The sequence below is a fragment of the Hippopotamus amphibius genome, chromosome 16 (assembly GCF_030028045.1).
Source record: "Hippopotamus amphibius kiboko isolate mHipAmp2 chromosome 16, mHipAmp2.hap2, whole genome shotgun sequence".
In the NCBI taxonomy this organism is placed as follows: Eukaryota; Metazoa; Chordata; class Mammalia; order Artiodactyla; family Hippopotamidae; genus Hippopotamus; species Hippopotamus amphibius.
Genome location: NC_080201.1, coordinates 21,092,095 through 21,111,029, shown reverse-complemented (window position 1 = coordinate 21,111,029; position 18,935 = coordinate 21,092,095). Strand labels below are relative to the sequence as shown.

Below are 18,935 nucleotides of genomic sequence, written 5' to 3'. Positions count from 1 at the left end.
TCTGCCCCTGCCTCTGGCATTTTACTTCTTGGGGTCTCCCTTCTATCTGGTCAGAGAAGACAGGAAAGGATGCTGCCTCCTGCCTGATCTGCTGTGTATCTCTGGCAATGACGGTGCTTCTACCCCAGATGCATACTCTTTGGACCAACCCAGAGCAACGACTCTGGGATGCTGGGATCTTAGTATTTTCTACTGCATTAGAGTTGTTCTAGCTAACTGCACCCACCACACACGCACGCACACACACACACACACACCCACCCCTGTGTCTCACCTTCCTGCCTTTCCCCACCCTGCAGCTGAGATGTCCAAACAGGCCCTATGGTGGAGTCTTTGCACCTTGCTGCTGGGTCATGCTTTTACCCTGCAGGGAATGAACTGAACCCTCAGCTGCTACATAATTTAAATCCTTGTCTTATGTAAGTATTTCACCAGCTTGCACACCCTGTTACAGGTGCCCAGCCTTCAGTGCTTCGGTAAGCATTAAGATCTTCTTACTGAGCTGAGCTCCCTGTGCTCTAAGCAGGTTCCCGCTAGCTATTTGTTATACGCATGGTAGTGTATATATGTCAATCCCAATCTCCCAATTCATCCCACCCCACCTTCCCCATCATGTCCACATGTCCGTTCTCTACATCTTTGTCTCTATTCCTGCCCTGCAAATAGGTTCATCTGTACCATTTTTCTAGATACCACATATATGCATTAGTATACGATATTTGTTTTTCTGACTTACTTCCCCCTGTATGACAGACTCTAGCTCCATCCACATCTCTACAAATGACCCAATTCCGTTCCTTTTTATGGCTGAGTAATATTCCACTGTATATATGTACCACATCATCTTTATCCATTCATCTGTTGATGGACATTTAGGTTGCTTCCATGTCCTGGCTATTGTAAACAGTGCTGCAGTGAACACTGGGGTGCATGTGTCTTTTTAATTATGGTTTTCTCTGGGTATATGTACAACGGAAACTAACACAACATCGTAGAGCCACTATACCCCAATTAAAAAAAAAAAGAGCTTCCTATTGAAGAGGAAAGGGTTCAGTGTTACACAGGATGCATTCCGGCAACTGTTTCCACATGAAAGAGGGAGCGGCTTTTCAGATTGTATCAAGATTGAAAAGTGACTCTTTGCTCACATCCTGTCAAGTGACACTTATACTTTCCAGAAATCCTTGGAGATGACTGATAGTGGCTTCTCTTATAAGAATTGACTCATCTGTGTGAAATAAAAACTTTTGTGTACAATGAAAACAGAACAAAACAAAAAACCCCAAAAGTCAAAATGAAACAAACAAAAAAAGTGACTCACCATAAAGTGAGCAGAGTATAGGTTTCTTGAGCTGAGGGGAGTGGGGGTGGGGGATGGAGGTTTCACCCTGAGAAAACTCAGAATGAAACACCAGTGATATCTAAACCAAAGTCCAGAAGAAAATTGTTCCTGGGGTCATAAGAAAAAGCAAGCAGACATCTTGTGGAACATATTTAAAAGAAGCAACGTCTCCTTCAAATCATTACAAGTCACAAACTTGGCATTGAGATAGCACTTTGAGAAGGTAGATGAGAAAAGATACATTTTTTTCCCCCTGGGAAGACCTTAATACAAAGATGTACTTTTTTTTTTTTTTCCCAGTGAAGCCATCTTGAAACAAGAAAGCAAGATAAAGAGGAGAAATTCATATTATAGCAGAATAGTGACAATTCTTTCACTTATAACTGGTTAAATAATTTTAAATCAGTTTCTTAGTGAGCATGGAGAATTGGAATTTATTTTGGAGACAACTAGACATCATGTATACTGGCTAAATGGATGGCTTCAGAGTAAACTGCCCATATTCTAGTGTATGGCTCTGGTTATCCTCAGTACAGTTCCTTTTGTTACTTTCTCAATATCCTACACAACGGAAAACAACAGCATTTTTTCTAAGAAAGAACCTGGCCTAAATGGGCACACATCAGGCTTTTGCAGTCAAGCTTGTCGTGTGCTAAACTGACAAGACTATGTTGCAATTTCCCTTGATAAAACTGTTTTAATATGGTTCACTTATCTTGAGTTGGGTTGCGTGTTGAACCAACTCTTACTTTGCTAAGATGGGGCAGATTTCTAGGAATAATCATCACAAACTTGCAAAAAGCACTTTGTGTTAGAGTAGAAAAATTTCCACTCCCAATCATATGAGTTAGGAATGAATACTGGTTTGGGACACACAAAGCCTGAATGTTTCCAACCCTATCATGCCTGATGTCAAGCCTGTCGGATCATAATGGGCAGGTCATTAATTTTAGTGGAAAGTAGAGGTGCTAGACTTAACAAATGAAAATACAGGACATCCAAATAAATTTGAGTTTCAAAGAAACAACAATTATTTTTAGTACAAGTATGTCTTATGCAATTTGGGGGGGCGTATTTACACTAAAACTTTTTTTGTTGTTTATCTGAAATTCAAATTTAACTTGTAGTCCTCTATTTTGTCTGACAAAGTGGAAAAATTTGCACAAATAAAGAACTGGATTAGGGAAGCCAATCTTCAAGCTTCGAATTATTTTTATCCCAATTCCCAGAATCATTTTGTCTTCAAATATCTTCTCTGTGAACTCAGAATGCTCGTCTATTTCCCCACAGAAGCAACATCACTGGGCAGAAGAGATTACATTTGGGGAAATGTTGACAATTTGGGAACTTTTAAAAGCAGTGCAACTGAGGTCAGAGAAAACCAAGGAAGGATTTTAGATTTCTCAGGAGAAGGTAGAATAGGCTGTTGGATATTGACAGGTGACCTACAATATAAAATGCCTAAGGATGAAAGGATTATCTATAGTGCTAATTGATTGAGGAATTAGGAATAATGTTCTCTTTCATCCTCTGACTTGACACTGGTTCTGAGAAAACAACCAATACCCAAGTCTGAGAGTCAGGATCATTTATATTAGGAGCATGTACCAAGCTGGATTAGCAGGCAACTTCCAAGGTCATTTCAGAAGGCAGCATTCACGGATCTTTATTCACACACACAGACACACAAATTAATAACAATGCATTTGCTAAACATGCCCTCAGCATGAACTGGGAATCTGGTGTTGAGTTAAACAGAAGTAATAACAAGAGGATGTTGTCATGGTCCTCAAGTTACCGACTGTCTCATGGTGGTGGTGGCAGGTTGGACAGCAGCCTAGAAAATTAGGAAATAGAATGTGGAAGGTGCTTTGCTGGGGAAATGAGAGAGCTAAAAGAGCTCATAGGAGACGCACAGAAATGAGGGCACAAAGATGTGGTTGGTCAGGGAAGACTTACTTGATAAACCAGAATTAAGTCTTGAAATATATGAATGAATCAGATGTTCAGGGTCGAACCAGCAGGAGCAAACATCTAAGGCCTGAAGTTAGATGCTGTGTTCAGATGACAACGGGAATGTGGCACTGTGAAAGCACAGGCACTGCTCAAGAGGAGGAAGTGGGTGAGGCAGGAAAGGTAGGCACAAGGCAGACCACAAGCAGAAATAATAAATAATAATTATAATACTAATAGCGTTTACTCTTTGGCCAATGCAGGTGAAGGAAATGCTTGGATTCATACCTATACTGCAGCATGCAAAGATGGAAAGTCGGCAGCAAGTCAGTTAACCATGCAGAAGCAGCCAAATGTCCATCACTGCGTCTCTCCTCTGTCAAAATAAATGGGTGTCTGCTTCAGTTACTCATTTTCCATCTGGATGTGTTAAGACCTTAGAACTCAGAAGCAGCAGAGCGCCTAACACTCAGATTGAAGGTGAGTGTGTTACAGTTATGGCTGTGGGGGAGAAACAAAACCAAAAACCAACCACCTCTGTTCCACCTTCAAGGGTTGGTGGATGGAGAAAGGGACAAAGAACAAAGGGAAAGGGAGATAATGTTGTATTGCATGCCTACAATGTCAGATCTTGAGCTAGAAGCATGAATGATACTTAAACTCCTTACAGTCTTGTGATGTAGGGATAATTATTCCTACTTGACAGATGAGATGAAGAATCAAAGAACTTAAGCTCCCAAAGTTCTGACACCAGATAAAATGACATAACCTAAATTTGACCCCAGCCGCAGGAAGTAAGCTCAAATACACGTGCCAAGCGTTCTCCAAATCCTCAACAAAATCAGCCAAAGGAAAGTGGCTCATGATATAACAGAGGTGGCGCCTATGCAAAGAAGGAAATTAATTTCATTCTGATTTCCCCTGATCTGTACTGCATGTACCAAATCAGAGCCCTCTTTGCAAAATTAAGGGCATTAGTTATCTTTCTATTCAGTCGGAGTGGCATTATACTTGCATGCAGACATTCCTAGGTAAGCGGAGGAATATCAAGTTTTTACAAAATCATTCATCAAGAGGTGAGACCTAACCCTGATTAGCGTTTCAATAAGAAGCCTAAGACTAAATAGAGACTAAGCACACGATCACAGTGGCAATTAGGCATCTTCTAGACAGCCAAGCTTTTCCTCAGACCAATCGACTTGGAGCAAATGAGAATTTTTTCCCCTATCTCTCTCTCTTCTTTTTTTTTTTCTCCTGCTGTGAAATGAACTGCCTTAAATAACTGATGAGGTGACAGCAAGCCTGTTAAAGAAAACATTTGCCCATTAAGTGAGGCTTAATTAAACAGAGCACAGACTAATCGTTCTTCCATCTAATAAGCGGTACACCGTGGTTAAAATCATCCTATTTGCAGTGCTTGGTCTGGGAAGCCTGTGATGACACTCTACCAGTAAACTAGGGGAAAACACACACAGAGACTTTAAGAAATCACATGCCACTTTGCAAAGCAATGGCTGAACTGGAGATGTGCACATGCAAATGAAGTTAATCAAATATTAATATTTGTCTCCAGTTATTCTCTCTTTTGATTTACTCAGAACGATGAAGCTACATTCATTTATCCCCTTAGATGAGCCATTTGGAATTACTGATAAAAGGCTTAGCTATAGGACTGGAGGGTCTAGTGATTGAAATTCTCCGAGTGCACCACCAGTGCTCCATGACGATGGGGGTCATATGTGTTTTGTTCATTGTCTTATCTCCAGTGGGTAGCTTGATATTGCACACATGGGAAGCTTTAATGAATACTTGTTGAGTCTGTGAGAAAAAGACTTACAGTGGACTCATTTGTATATAAGTGATAATCCTAGAAATGAGCTTGGATGGTATTATAGCCTGAATTGTGTTTCCCTAAAAGATGCTGAACTCCTAACTCCCGGTACCTTTGAAGGTGACCTTACTTGCAAACAGGGTCTTTGCAAGTGATGAAGTTAAGATGATGAATAACTCTTTAGGGTAGACTCTCATCCAATATGACTATTGTCCTTATTAATAAAGGGGACATTTGGATACTGGGAAACATCATCTATAAGTCAAAAACTTCCTGAAGCTTGGAGGAAGGCAGGACGCCGATTCTCCCTTATAGCCCTCAAGAAGAAACCCACTCTGCCAACACCTTGATTTTGGACTTCTGGCCTCCCAAACTGTAAGACAATAAATTTCTACTGTTTAAGCCACCCAGTTTGGGGTACCTGGTTACTATGGCAACCCAGGGATACTGACACAGAAAGGGAAGGGCAGAGTGCAGGCTGAGCAGGACTGGAAAAGAGCCCATTGTAATGTCATCAGTTCTTCCCAGTCACCCACCCGCTGTGAGCCATGGGCACTGCTGTGGCCAAGAGCACGGGTTTAAATCCTACCTCTGCTTGTCCTCATCATGTGGCTTCAACTGAAGAACAGGGGAACAGTATAGCATGTTTCTCCTTGGGTGGTTGTGAGCATTAAATGAGATAATTCTTGTGACGTGCTGGACACTGAATGTGGCATGTAGTAAGTGCTCAATAAACACTATTTCTTATCCTTGTCAGCATTAAAGCCTCAGCCCCTAGAACTTAATAGTGTTGAGGTCAATTTTACATTTCTCTGGTTTGTCACTGAATCAGTGTGCACATGGCTGTGTCTGGACTGTCCAAATGGAGCTGCCTGGTAACGTAGGGTCCTTGGAGCCCAGGTGGGCCCCTCACCGTTGGAGGGATGTGGCCAAGAATTCAGGCTGATCACACTGGCTTCAATAGGTGGTCTTCTGCTCTATATTGCACCCCACCCCAGTGCACACACACACCGATTTATCAGTAGGAGGCCCTGGAATCTGCAAAGGCCTGGCCATGTTGGAACTGACCTCGGAGGCCTGAACATCAGCAGGACCAGCCAGGCGCTGGGCTGCTGAGTGAGGGTGGCTGTGGCTTCCGTGAGGCTGCTGGGAGCCCAGGTGATGGCGAGGGCTCCAACTCTGACTCGCGTTTCCGTGGCAATCCTCAGGTGAAAGACAGCATGCCTGTCAATCCGAGGGCAAGGGCGCTGCAGTGAGGGAGGTTTCTAGGTCCTCCAGATACCACACGAGGTAGTATGTCCAGAGCTTTGTGATTGTTGTCTTATTTACTCTTCACAGCAACTGGATGAGGTGACAATTTTACTATCTTTACTTTACAGATTAGGAAAGTGAGGTTCAGAATTCCTTTGGTAATTCTGGGCAAAGTCACGAAGCACATCAGTGGCTGGTATTCAACCCCGGTGTAATCATAGAGCCGTCCCAGCTAACCATTACGCTCCACTGCCTGCTGGCATCTGAAGCACTGTCCCTGCTAGAACGTGGCTCTCAGTGGTCAATATTTAAGCCAGATTGAAGACTGCAGTATCAAATCCATCAGCTGATAGTTTATAGTCACATACTTAAAAAGGCATAAGTGCTTTTTGAATACCAGTAGTACTTGTCCTTACTTTTCTGCATTGTTTATGAGATGCCTAGGGTAGAGCAATCACAATAATAATTCATACTTTATAGCACTTTGTAATTTACAAAGGACTTTCACACACATTAGCTCATGTTACGCATCAGCCAACAAAAGTAACCGTTATTATTATCTTTGCTTTATTGATGGAGAATAAAAGAATAAGTCAGACTCTTTAATGTTCAGAGATACTAGTGAAGGGGAAAGCTGCTCTCTGAAAGTAGGGCTTAGGCTGAAAATCCTGCTCCAAGAAAGGAAAACATTTCCTTGAGGGAGAGCAGAGTTCCCCAGATCAGCTCCCATTTGGCCATCCTCGCATCCGGAAGGACACAGCTGATTAACAGCAGCCAGCGATGAGGGGGCTCGCAGTCACGGGGTGCTTATTGCGCGACAAGTACTGCGCCCAGCACTCTGCGCACTTTATTCTGTTAATCTGCACACGGCTCTGTGGGTTTTTGCTGCTGTTATCCCCATTTTATAGGTGAAAAATTGAAACTCTGAGAGGTTAAATAACTCACCGAAGGTCACACAACTAATACCACCCCTGAGCATCTGATCTCAGAGGTTCCACTTTGAACAATTTGACTTTAAGGATTGCCCAATTAGCACAGCCTATCTCAAAGAGAGAAAAAAAAAAAAAAACTATGTAGTATCTGTTTTCTTTTTTTCCACCCCCAGAGCCTCCTGACTTTCACTGCATCTTGCGCCAGGTCAGATTCAAGGCTTGATTTGTGTTTGATTCAAGGCTTGGCTTCATTCTGCTCAGGACTCTTAGAGGCACTGGATCCGACAGTGCACCTGCTTGGAAGGTGCCTGCTGTGTTCCTCCTCTGTAGAGACTGTGGTTTTCAATTAAAGAGATTAATTTTGTGCAAACACCTGAATCCATGCATCCAAATATCCTGCTGGAGGCAGCTTCTGAGTCACAGAAGACATGCAGGCCCGTCTCATCAGAGTCACAAGTCACTACTCACCATAACCCACGTTAAGTGGCCGCACCTCCTCTCGGTCTGCACCTATCTTGTCTCTGCGTGACTCTGACGGGCTTCTTAGATTCTCCCAAGACAGTGCTCTTGCCACTTCTAAAACGATTCAAAACACAGATCCCCTGAAAAAGTCCCAGAGATCGCTGGTGAGGACGGTGCCACAGACAATGAGTGTCCGGCTCCCAATGGGAGGTGAACTCTGAAGGCAAGAGGGATCACTGGCATGCTAGGGTCTCAACTTGTTTGCAAACACCCATCACTTGACTTGCCTGAAATAACTCAGAAAAGAGGGATTTGAGATGGGAAGACAGAGGGCTGAAAAGGAGATGCTAGGGCAGATGGAGATTTTTTCACAAGAATTTTGGGTAAAAGAGGAAATGATGAAATGAACTATACTGTGGCCTTGGCTTTCTGTCCACTAGGGAGGGAGAGTGGAGACATTCAAGGGGCTTACCGAGTCACTTCACGGCGGCCTGTGTTGTGTATCAGAGAAAGTCAGATTGCCCAGGCTGATGCAGGCTCGCTGCTATAGCTAAGAAGCTCTGTTTTGGATTTGAAGTATTAATTCAACTTCCTTCTTCTCGAATCACTTACCAGCTGTGAGGCATCAGCAAATTAGTCAATCTTTCTAATGCTCTGTTTTCTCATTTGAAAATGGAGATAAAATGCTCCCCAGCCCAGGGCAAAGTGGTGGGAATTAAATAATACAAAGACAGCATCCCTATGTGTCTCACACATTGTAGCCTTCTTCCTCTTCCTACGTTTTTCCTCTTCAATCCTGGATCCATGAACGTTGTATCTTCTAAATAGAACAAGTCAGTCCCCACCTTAAGCTTGGAAGCCTGAGCTCAGATCCTCACTTGTCAGGGATCCACTCATTACAGAAAGCACCAGCCTGCTGTCTACATCATCACATGGCCCAGCCTGAGCTGAAAGCACCCACAGTTAAGAACCCTGACAAAGGCTCACGGAAAGCAGGAGAAGATGATAGCTGTTTCCATTGTTGTTGTTTTGCAATGGGCCATTTTCCCTGAGAAGCCAATAAATATACCTTAACACCAACTTGCACTTGTTTTGGTTCACCTGTGATCATTTCTTATAGTTCATAGATTTTCAACAGAAGAACCTCTGAACCCCAGAGCCCCAGAGTCAAGTCCCTTCCCCTAACCTCTGTTTACAAGTAAGAAAGCTGAAGCTTAGAAAAAAAGTGAAACTTGGCCAGGCTAACACTGTTGGAGGGAGCATTATTCAAACAGAACCATCTCTGCAGACCGGCTTCCTTCCAGGGCTAAGATGAGTAGGAGCCACTCTGCCACTGCCAAACAAGGCCACTGTTCCTGCCAGTGCACAGAGCTGGGCAGTTACAACTGTGGCAATCCCTAGCTGTCTCCTGGAGATGTGCAAGCAAATGCCATTCTCAGTGATTCTCAGAGGTGAATGAACATTTACTGAGTTACTACCATGTGCTGGGAACTGTGCTAGGTATTTTACATGCATTATCTCATTTGATCCTTGCAACTGTCCTAATGAGCACGAACAATGCCCTAGCACAAAGTTGTCCATGTACTAATTCCTAGAACCTATAAACGTATTAAATTGTAAGGCAAAGAGGACTTTGTGGATGTGATTAAATTAAGGGTCTTGAAATGGGCAGATTCTGGATTATTCAGGTGGAGTCAATGTAATCCCAGGGTCCTTGTAAAAGGAAGGCAGGAGGGACAGAGAGAGAGAAAGAATGGATGAGAGGAGCAGAGGATGAGGTGATGAGCTTTGGCGACAGAAGAAGAGGTCATAAGCTGAGGAACGCAGGAGACCCCTAGAATGTGAAAAAGACAAGAAATAAAATTCTTCCCTAGGACCTCCAGAAGGAACAGAGCCCTGTGGATAACTTGATTTTAGCCTGTGGGACCCATTTTGGGTTGCTGATCTCCAGAACTGTAAGATAATAAAGTTGTGTTGTTTTAAAGCCACTAGGTTTGTGGCAGTTTGTTACAGCAGCAACCACAAAGTAATATACCCATTTAACAGATGAGAAAGCTGAAGCTTCATGGGGTTAAAGCACTTAGCAGAAGTCACACGTAGCTGGTTCACAAGGAAGCTGAGATGATGCACAGAGAGGGACCCCATAGCTCCTGCTCCTCTGTGCTGAGCTATATTGCGCTGGGGAAGGAAAAGGAAAGTACAGTTTCACAATTTAAAACATGCAAGTTCTTCTTCAACCCTGGGAGATCGTCAAGACAGTCACCGTTTCCTGCTCCAGTGTAAACAAAAGCAAAAAACCCATAAACACAAGAGAGTCACTGTTTTGTTCAAAGTCACAGTTAGAGGAAGATCTGAAATTCCAACCCAGGTCACTTTGCATGACACCACTCCTGCTCCATGCATTGTGCTTCTTCTGTATTTTGTGGGGCACTTTAATTGGTGCCACCCTCCTGCGAAGAGGAGCACCCTGTCTATGGAAACCAGGATGTGGGGCCAGCAGAGCCCAGGGGATGCTGTGCCTGTTGCCACCTTCACTGGCTAACAGTCAGGCCATCTCAAGAGGATGCTGACCCTTGAGGGTAAGCCTGCATGCACGTGCTGTACAAACCTGGCTATGACTGGGATTCTGTCATTCACTGCAGACTTCTGTCTACGGACCCGAATTTGAAAACACCTGTGTATAGGGTACTGTAGGGACTCACGCACTGCCATCACCATCACCCTGAGTCCTATTCAGGACGCCCTCTCGAGGTGACAGGCATTGTTCTAAGTGCCTTAGAGGTAATACCTCCATCAACTGACACAAAATCCCTATAGAGTAAATGCTGATTATTGGGCAATTACAATAGTCACCCCACTGTTGACCACATTTGACAGATTAGCAAAGAGAATCACAGGGCAGTCATTTTCCAGCAAGAAACAAGACTAGAACCCAGGCATTCCCACCCCTGAGTCAGGCCACCAGTCCAGACCCTTCAAGGAGGGGAAAAAAGCAAACACTCTGAAATAGGCAGGGGTATGTTTCAGGAAGTATTAATCTTTTATTGTTATTATTTTTTTATTCTTTTAACTTCTTTAAAAGCTAAGAAAACTGTAATGAAATTGGGAAAGAGGATGTCTGCTGCTTGAGCAAGACTCCCATTTCCTAAATCTCAGCTCCTTTTTACGCTGCAAAGATCTAATTTTATTTATGCTTCCTGAATGCAGCCAAACAGTGGGGACTGCCGGGATTTGGGCTCTGGTGGGAGATCGCAAACAGAGCTTTTGTTTTGATCTCACTGCTTAGGTTAATGCATCATGATTCCTCCACAGGCTGTTTCCCAGGATGCTGTTATTCCACTGTCTGCTGGGGAAGAAAATGTCCCCATGAAAATAAATGAAATGCAGCAGTACTTACAAATCCTGAGTCAGATTTCCATCCTGTCCAACAGGATGAGAATTTGACCCATTATTTACACTAGTAAGCTGAGAATGACATCAAAAGCTCTCTTATGAACTGCAGGGGAGACAATGGTTTGAGTGACTTTAATCTAGGCATGTGCTTTACAATAGAAATGTGTATCCGCTCCTTCAACAGAGGAGAAGAGAAACAGCACTGACTTCTATATTTAACGGACAGGACACCCAATTCCAAGTCTTGTTTCTAAATGTCTGTGGATCCCACATCTCTGTGGTTTCACTTAGAAACTCTGCTTGCACTGGAGAATGCATATAAAGGTCCAGGGAGAGACAGAGCCCTAAGTGGAGGTGGAAACACCCTGAATGCCTGCAGAAGAAAATTCAGCGTTCTTCATGGAACCTGGAAAGCAGACATGATCTCCTTTTTTCCAGTCCTTTTTCTCCCAAGACACACCCCACCTCCAAAGATGCAGGCACATTCATACTGATCACTCCTCACAGGGGTGCCGTAAAAACAGACGAGAGGAGAAAAGAGGCGAGGGTGCTCTGTATAGGGAAGTCACTGTTATTGTTGTCATTTGTGTCATTGCTGTATTCTGGGATCTGCGTGTTGTGGGAAGCATCTGAGCCCTGGAGCTAGAGGTGAAGGACTAGAGGTGAAGTCCCAGCCCCACTATTCACTGTGGCTTCATAGGCAAAGCAGGAGATGATCTGACTCTTCATTTCCTCACCTTAAAATGGGTATGTGCTTCTTTCCTATCAATGTTAGTCTGCCCCATCCCTTTTTTCTATTGAAACTAAGCCTAATTCTCTGAATATACAGTAAGATTTACTGTAATTTAGCACTTAAAAAAAATCAGCTTTCTTAAGATATAATCCACATAAAGTCCACCCTTTTAAAGTGCACGATTCAGTGTTTTTAGTAAATCTGCAAACTCGTGCATGAATCCACTGCTATCTAATTCTCGAACATTTTCATCAATTCCCCAAAACAAACTCATAGCCATTAGCAGGTACTGTATTTAGAATACAGTTTACTAATCAACATCCTGTTCTTCTTCAAGGTCTAAGAAATCTTCTCCTAAGTCCACACTGAATTACTCCTAGACATACAGTCAGCACCAAAGTGTCAGACATTTGATGTACACCCCTCTGGGGCTTCCAAATTGACAGCTGAAATCTTCCCAGCCTTTCCAAATAGATGGTACACTCTTGGAGTGCAAAGGCCGTATTGCCTGCATTTTCTTTCCCCCAGCATCTCAGCTCAGGGCTGAACACACAAGTAGGCGCCCGGTAAATGCCTGGCTCCTGACCGACTGGCCAATCACCGTTTCTTCCGAAGACCAGCACGTTTGTCATCTGTCTGCTTCTCTGAATGCCAGTGCCTCCACAAGCTGTCATGTTCCACGATTATTCTCCCCAAAGCATGTGCTGTTAATTTTTCATCTTAATGAACTGTCCAGTTGAGTTTAGCAAAGGGAATAGTGATAGAGGCCCAATAAAAATGGCTTATGTCTTGCTGTTGTCAGAAACCTTCTCCCCACAACACTGGCACATAATTGAAATAAAATATCTCAATGGCTACAAACATCATTTGTCAAGAATAAAGTGGAGTTTAAGTGCTATTTCAAAAATTCATACTAACGGGCTTCATAAACACGGATTATTGGAACGTTCCTCCAATTGGTATCTGCTCAAGCATTTAAGTGCAGGGCTATTATTCTCTGTGTTTGCTTGAGTGAAACCACTTTGGGTACCAAGCTACACGTCAGCCCCAATTTTCCAGAGTATTACAGAAGCACATTCTTTCCTGGCAGGAGAAGGGTCAGGCAAGCCAGAGCAGGCCCGAAAGGCCTGTGTTAATGCACAGATGCACACTCGGGAAAGCCATTATGCAGCTGTTGGCATCCCTAGAGTGGGGTGCTCCAGGAACCGATGCCACTCAAATCTGAATGATGGCCCAGGAGGAACTCAGAGTGAGTGAAAGAGAGAGCATGCTAGACAGAGAATAAGGAATAGAGAGAGAGAAAGAGAGATGTCTGAAGATTCTGAGCAACCCAGCAGCATGGAGGAGCCCACGCTCCAGCCCTTGGCCCCACATGATTTTCTAAGACCAGCAACCAACCGTTGTGTTGCTGTCGACCCGTAAGAGAAACATTTAAGAGTTAGGTATTGCCTTAGTCATTCATTCAAGAAATATCTACTGAGCTACCTACTAGCATGAACCACATTGCTGCTGATGTTGAGGATACAGGGATGAGCAAGGCAGACCACATTTCTGAACCTTGGGGATATTAGACTCTCATGGGGGAAACAGATAATAAAAAAAGGAAACCATCAAAAAGAATAGGCATGATATTCACACATTATGATGACTCTTGTGAAGGATAAGACAGTGATGAAATATTGAATAACTGAGCGGTGGTTGTGGCTTTACAGGTTGTGATGTCAGGAAGGGCCCTAAATGATGAAGAGCCAGGCACGTGAAGGCACCGAGACTGAGGGAACAGAAAGTGCCAAGCCCCTGAGGCTTCTCCATTAGGCAGAAGTATTGTGCCTGAGGTCCATAATACTTTGAGGGGGTCACAGGACTGTTTCAGTTTCTTTTAAGGTCAGAAGGAAAACTGACCTTTGAGAGTAAGGACTGTATTCATCTTCATACCAAAGCAACCATAAAATATAATATTTAATCTTTTTAATAGAAAAAGGAGCTCATAAAGGCAAAGATGCCCAGGGCCCACAAAGACATATCAAGATCCCCGAGGAATCAAGGCACTCAGGAGTCAGGAACCCTACCCAGAAGAGAGGCTCCTCCTCAGCATCCTTAGACAAACGGAGACTGAGAAGGAATGCCGATGCAAGAGGATGGAGTGTTGAGCATCATGAGGTGTAGAGATGCCCAGCAATACGCTGTGGATGCAGGGTTAACTGGGAGGAGGGACTGGGGGCTTCAGGAGATGAGGGGCGGTGGGGACTGAATCATGGTAGTCGTAGGAGCCAGGAGGAGGAGCCTGCAGTTTATCCACAAACTTCTGAAGCTTGGGGTTTTAGACTGAAGGAACTTGATACAATTTAGACTTTATAAAAATCTATCCTGCTGCAGCTGGGTGGAGAAGGATTGGGAAGAGATCAGGGAGCTGGATATGCTTCCATGAACCTGGTCACCAGCTACCCTGGCCTTTCCCATGTGAGCACAGGCTGCTCCCTGCCACTGTGGGGTCCAGCGCCAACCCTGGACAAGAGTGCAACTACGCAAGCGACAAAGGCTTTTTCTTTGCCCAGAACATGATGTAAACGGTTTAGGGGCAATGAATAACAACTTTCCTGGGTCCATTTTTCAAGTGGAAATTCTGAAGAAAGATTGGGAATGTTGAGAGGTCAAAAATAGCATCTGTTATGGACAGAAATGTGATACTTAAGGAAAATTGCTAGACATTCATTTAGAGAGGTTCCTTCTCACTAGCCCTTGCAAGTACGTGGCCAAACTTTCAAACATTCATTTTCTTCAAAAAAAAAAAAAAACACACATTATAAGAATTGTTGCTATGGAAACCTAACATCATTTCAAATGATGCTTAGATTCTAAAATTCAGAGCCTCTTGAAAAGATGAACTCACTGGCCCATGCACAATTTTCCTAAAGCTTCCAAATGGAGGCATTTGGCAGGTGTCTGGTTACAGCCTTCTAGAGCCTCAGCAGACACAATTAATTGGTGACAGATTTTAGTATGTCTTGTTACCCTTCCTTCTCTGCTCTCTCAAACTGCCTTGAGCTCTGAATCCCCCAAAGGGCACAGGGTAATTTGGGTTAGTAGCCTCCAGAGGAAATGGTGAGTCTCTGGCTTAGAAATCACATGGGGCTGGGAGGGCTGATGGGCAATGGCCTGATTTTGTCCTGAAACATTCCGGGAGCAGCTAAGCCTTCCTGTTGGACCCAAATGAAGGAGACAGGTAGACTTAGAAGGGGGTCAGGGGAGCCCCCCTCACTGGCATATGAGTTCCATGAGAACAGGAACTGCAGTAATTTTAGTAACAGGTGAACGTGTGGATTTAGCACAGTGGAAGCAGTCAGTAAATGTGTTTGACATATGAATAAATCAATTACTGAATGGCCAGGAAGTCATTCCCTGGAGATTCCACCCCACCACTCTCAGGTTCACCTCCTTCCTTCAGTCCAGATATGTCTATCACCCTGTAGGCATTGAGCACCCAGCCTGCAAAGAGCATGCATAAGTCTTAGCACAAAGCATGAAAGAATGTCACAGTATCTTTCAGGAATTATTTGATGAGTGAATGAGTGAATACCTGAAAACAATCCTCCTGGGCCCAGAACACTCGCCAGCAAAACCATATCACACTGTCTTCTTGGGTTACTTCCTGCTTGTCACAGTATTCAAAGTCCCTCTCGCGCTGAGTACAGACTATTCCCTGCTGTGTGATGCACGGAGGAAACGCACAGATAAACGAGCAGTGCTCAAGTGCTTTGATCTTTAAAAGGAGGGAATCCTATACCAGCCTTTGAGATGCTGTGCTGACTCTGACAAGCAGAACAGAAAAGTCACACTATCTAAATGGCTGGTTGTCGGAAATGAAGTGATTAGATTTCAACAAACTGTCTGTTCCCACCCTGGGCCACTGGGTCCAGAAGGCAAGTGTGCAGAGAGTGCGATCACTTGCACAAGATGCCCGTACTTGATGAGAAAGGGAAAGATCCTTTCCCAAAGATGAGCATCAAGTGGGTAGCAAGTGGCCCAAAGAGGGGCCCCTCCCGCCGTCTCCATCCTGGGGTGCATTTGCTGCTTCTGGCATCTCAGGGAAACTGACACAGAGAGGAACGTGTTCTTGGTTTCAAGTATATCTTGGTTATCTTACTAAATAAGTGCTGGGGAAAAGAGAGGAAGCTCACCTAAGTGTCTGAAACTGACATCCAAGCTGTACCTCAATGTGGACGTGGAATACGTTAAACTTGTGTGTGGAATACGGGCAAAAATGATTTAAAAAAATCAGTGACTGTAGATGAAGGATTTATAAGAATTAATTGTACTATTTGTGCAGCTTTTCTATAGGTTTGAAATGTTTTAAAAATTAAAGTTTAAAATCAGAGAACAAACAACAAACACAAAGGAGAAAACTTAATAAAGTTTTCTTTTTAAAGTCAAGGTATAGAGCAGTGTACATATGAGTGTTTATAGTTGGATACCACCTGCGTACACAGATGTGGAGGAAGCAAGTACACGGGTGTGTAGTTGTAGCTTCATAACTGCCTGGAATCTCTCTGGATGGTCGCAGAGAAAACTGAAAATAGTAGTTACCTCCAGGGAAGGAAACTGAAGGACTAGAAGATAGGGGTTGAAGGATACTGAATTTTCTATAGACCTTGTAACTGTCTTATCTATTTATATAAACAAACAAACAAACAAACCACCTCCTCATGAAAATTCTGGCTCAAGAACCTCTGCACTGTTCTCTTTGCTTGAAAAATCCTTCCCAGTTTTCTCCTGGTAAATTCTGACTCACGTTTCACATCTAAACCCGAAGGTCACCTCCTCACTGAAGCCTTCCCCGATTCCCTCTATCAGAGTCAGTCCCTCTGTGCTCCTACAAACCCACGAAGCTGCCTCTAAGAAGCTCTATGCCATGGTTATTTTCTGCTGGCCTGGCTCCTTCACAAGAAGGGGTGCTCTTTAAAGATGTGACTTTGGTACAGTTGTTGTGTTGACACGTGTGCATTTGGTTCACTGTTGTATGGGCAGCTAGCCCTAAAATAGGAATGGTTCTCAAGAGATGATCGATGAGTGAACACATCCGGAATTCTTTTTACCTCTCCCCATGGGTTACCTCTCACTCAGTGCATACATTCAGCTGCACACTGCCGCATTAGCCAGAGGCACCTAGGTCTGTCTCCTTTATAATCCACATGGAGATTTAGGATATGACCACCAAAAGAACTATAATATAACCGCCCACCAACTTGGATAAGACCGGAAGGCAAGATACCAAAGAACAGGAAGGGACAAACTGGAGGTGCTACGGTACTGTACTGGGGCATGGAAGCCCCCGCTCTACACATCGTTCATCCTGTGGCCCTTGGGAAGTTCATTCACCTCTCTGAACTCCAGTGTCCTCATCATAAAAGAATCAGGACGACAGCACACACCAAAGCGTTGGTGACATCAAACAAGACAATGAACATAAAGCACATAGCGGTGTCTGCACAGGGGCATCATATTAAACATCAGCTCTCACTATTCTGATCAGGAGGCTCTCTGCACTTTGTTCACCCTTCGTTCAATAAAGCAAGATCAGAGAACCACAACTTGGGTTAACGTTTGCCCTTTGGTACTGATTCTGGCAAAGGCAGGATATTTACACTGCCTGGCACATGAGAGCTTCCTGTAACCCTTGGTTGACTGCATTAGTGTCAGTCACATTGCACACACTGAAGATCTGCAAAGAAGTCAGCATGTGAACCGAGTGTCTGTTTATGATTCTCATGGCACCAGCTACAGACAGATACTTGGCCTCTTTCTCCACAGTGGCCTACATCCCAAAATAGGAAGTGTGCCTTCACAGACAGACCCCGCAGGGAAGGGGGGTTCGGAGGCAGGCTGCCAACATTTCAAACTGTCAGGGACAATGCAGAGCCCGGTGGCTGCTCCAGCACAGGTGAGCTGCCCCCCCAAGCGACTTTTTGGGATTGTTTCTTATGCAAATGAAAGATAACTGGGTGACCTGGGGGGAGCAGCCCCTGCTGATGAGCAGCCAGGAGGGTCTCGACGCGTCCACACTTTCCATGAGCGTAAGAGCAAATACTTTTCACTTCAAGACATTCGAACCTGTGCCCCAGTGCCCTGCTAAAAGCTCAGGGAGGGAGCAGGTCCAGAAAGCTCTGGCCTGTAGCTCCTCAGGTCATTCCTCCCCTGCTCAGAGGAGGTGCCTAAGTAAGACACATGTACCAGGAATTGAAGTTCAAGTGGGTTTCCCTAGAAGTCAACTGGAGAGCTGATCCTGTAAGTCCAAACCACTTCACCCCACCGTTTGTTAAAAGTCTTTCTTTCTACCTCCCCATTCCCCTCTTTTCCCTTCCCACTAGAATTTTGAGTGCTTTATACAGAGCTCCTTGACTGTAAGCTCCTTGAAGAAAGGTAAAGAGCCTTTCATCCCTGCCTATACCCCAGCACATCATAGGCACTTTGTTCAAGAAACGCTGCCATCCTGAACGGGCTGGGGATCGAGAATCTGAGTCTTGAGCCAAAGTGGTAGGTGAGTTTCATTTTGTTCTTTCAAAACCTTATAGTATGATCATGAGCAAGTCCGTTCCTCCCTCTAGACCAAAAAAAAAAAAAAAAAAAATCCTCTAAAACAAGAAGATTATTCTGAAAGATCAAAGGACTGTTCCATCTGTACCATGCTGTGTTTTTTTTAAGGGTGCCACAAACATTAGAATAGTTTACCTTCTTCTCCTTGGAATAAAAGCTATGCCGAACTCTTCGAAACAGGCTGTTTTTAATTTCTAAGTGGAAAAAACATCTAAATGATTTCCTAGAAGAGAAATTAAATTGAAGTACTTTCTATTTAACTTCTGACTCTGTTTCATTGATACCTCATTCTAATTGTCCCTATTATCTAGAAAAGTAGGAAATATCAGTTGCACGTCCTATTGAAGAATTCAAAGGGCCGATGAAATGAAGAGGCCCATTTGGCTTGGCAGAAATGAGATGATCATCATTCACAGGCATTTCCACAGGAGGGATGTGTTTCCTCTG

General features: G+C 43.9%; 1 protein-coding gene across 3 annotated transcripts in view; it reads right to left on the bottom strand.

Moving 5' to 3' along the window:
* The window catches only part of CDH11 (cadherin 11), a 136,780-nt gene that overhangs the window by 59,891 nt on the left and 57,954 nt on the right, over positions 1-18,935 (bottom strand). The window contains exon 1 of one of the 3 annotated variants that reach the window (XM_057711324.1): positions 7,778-7,856. The exons of the other annotated variants lie outside the window; for them this stretch is intronic. The gene's annotated coding sequence lies outside the window, so the exon portion shown is untranslated. Of the gene's footprint in view, positions 1-7,777; positions 7,857-18,935 lie in introns of those variants that run through there. 3 annotated transcript variants of the gene reach the window in all.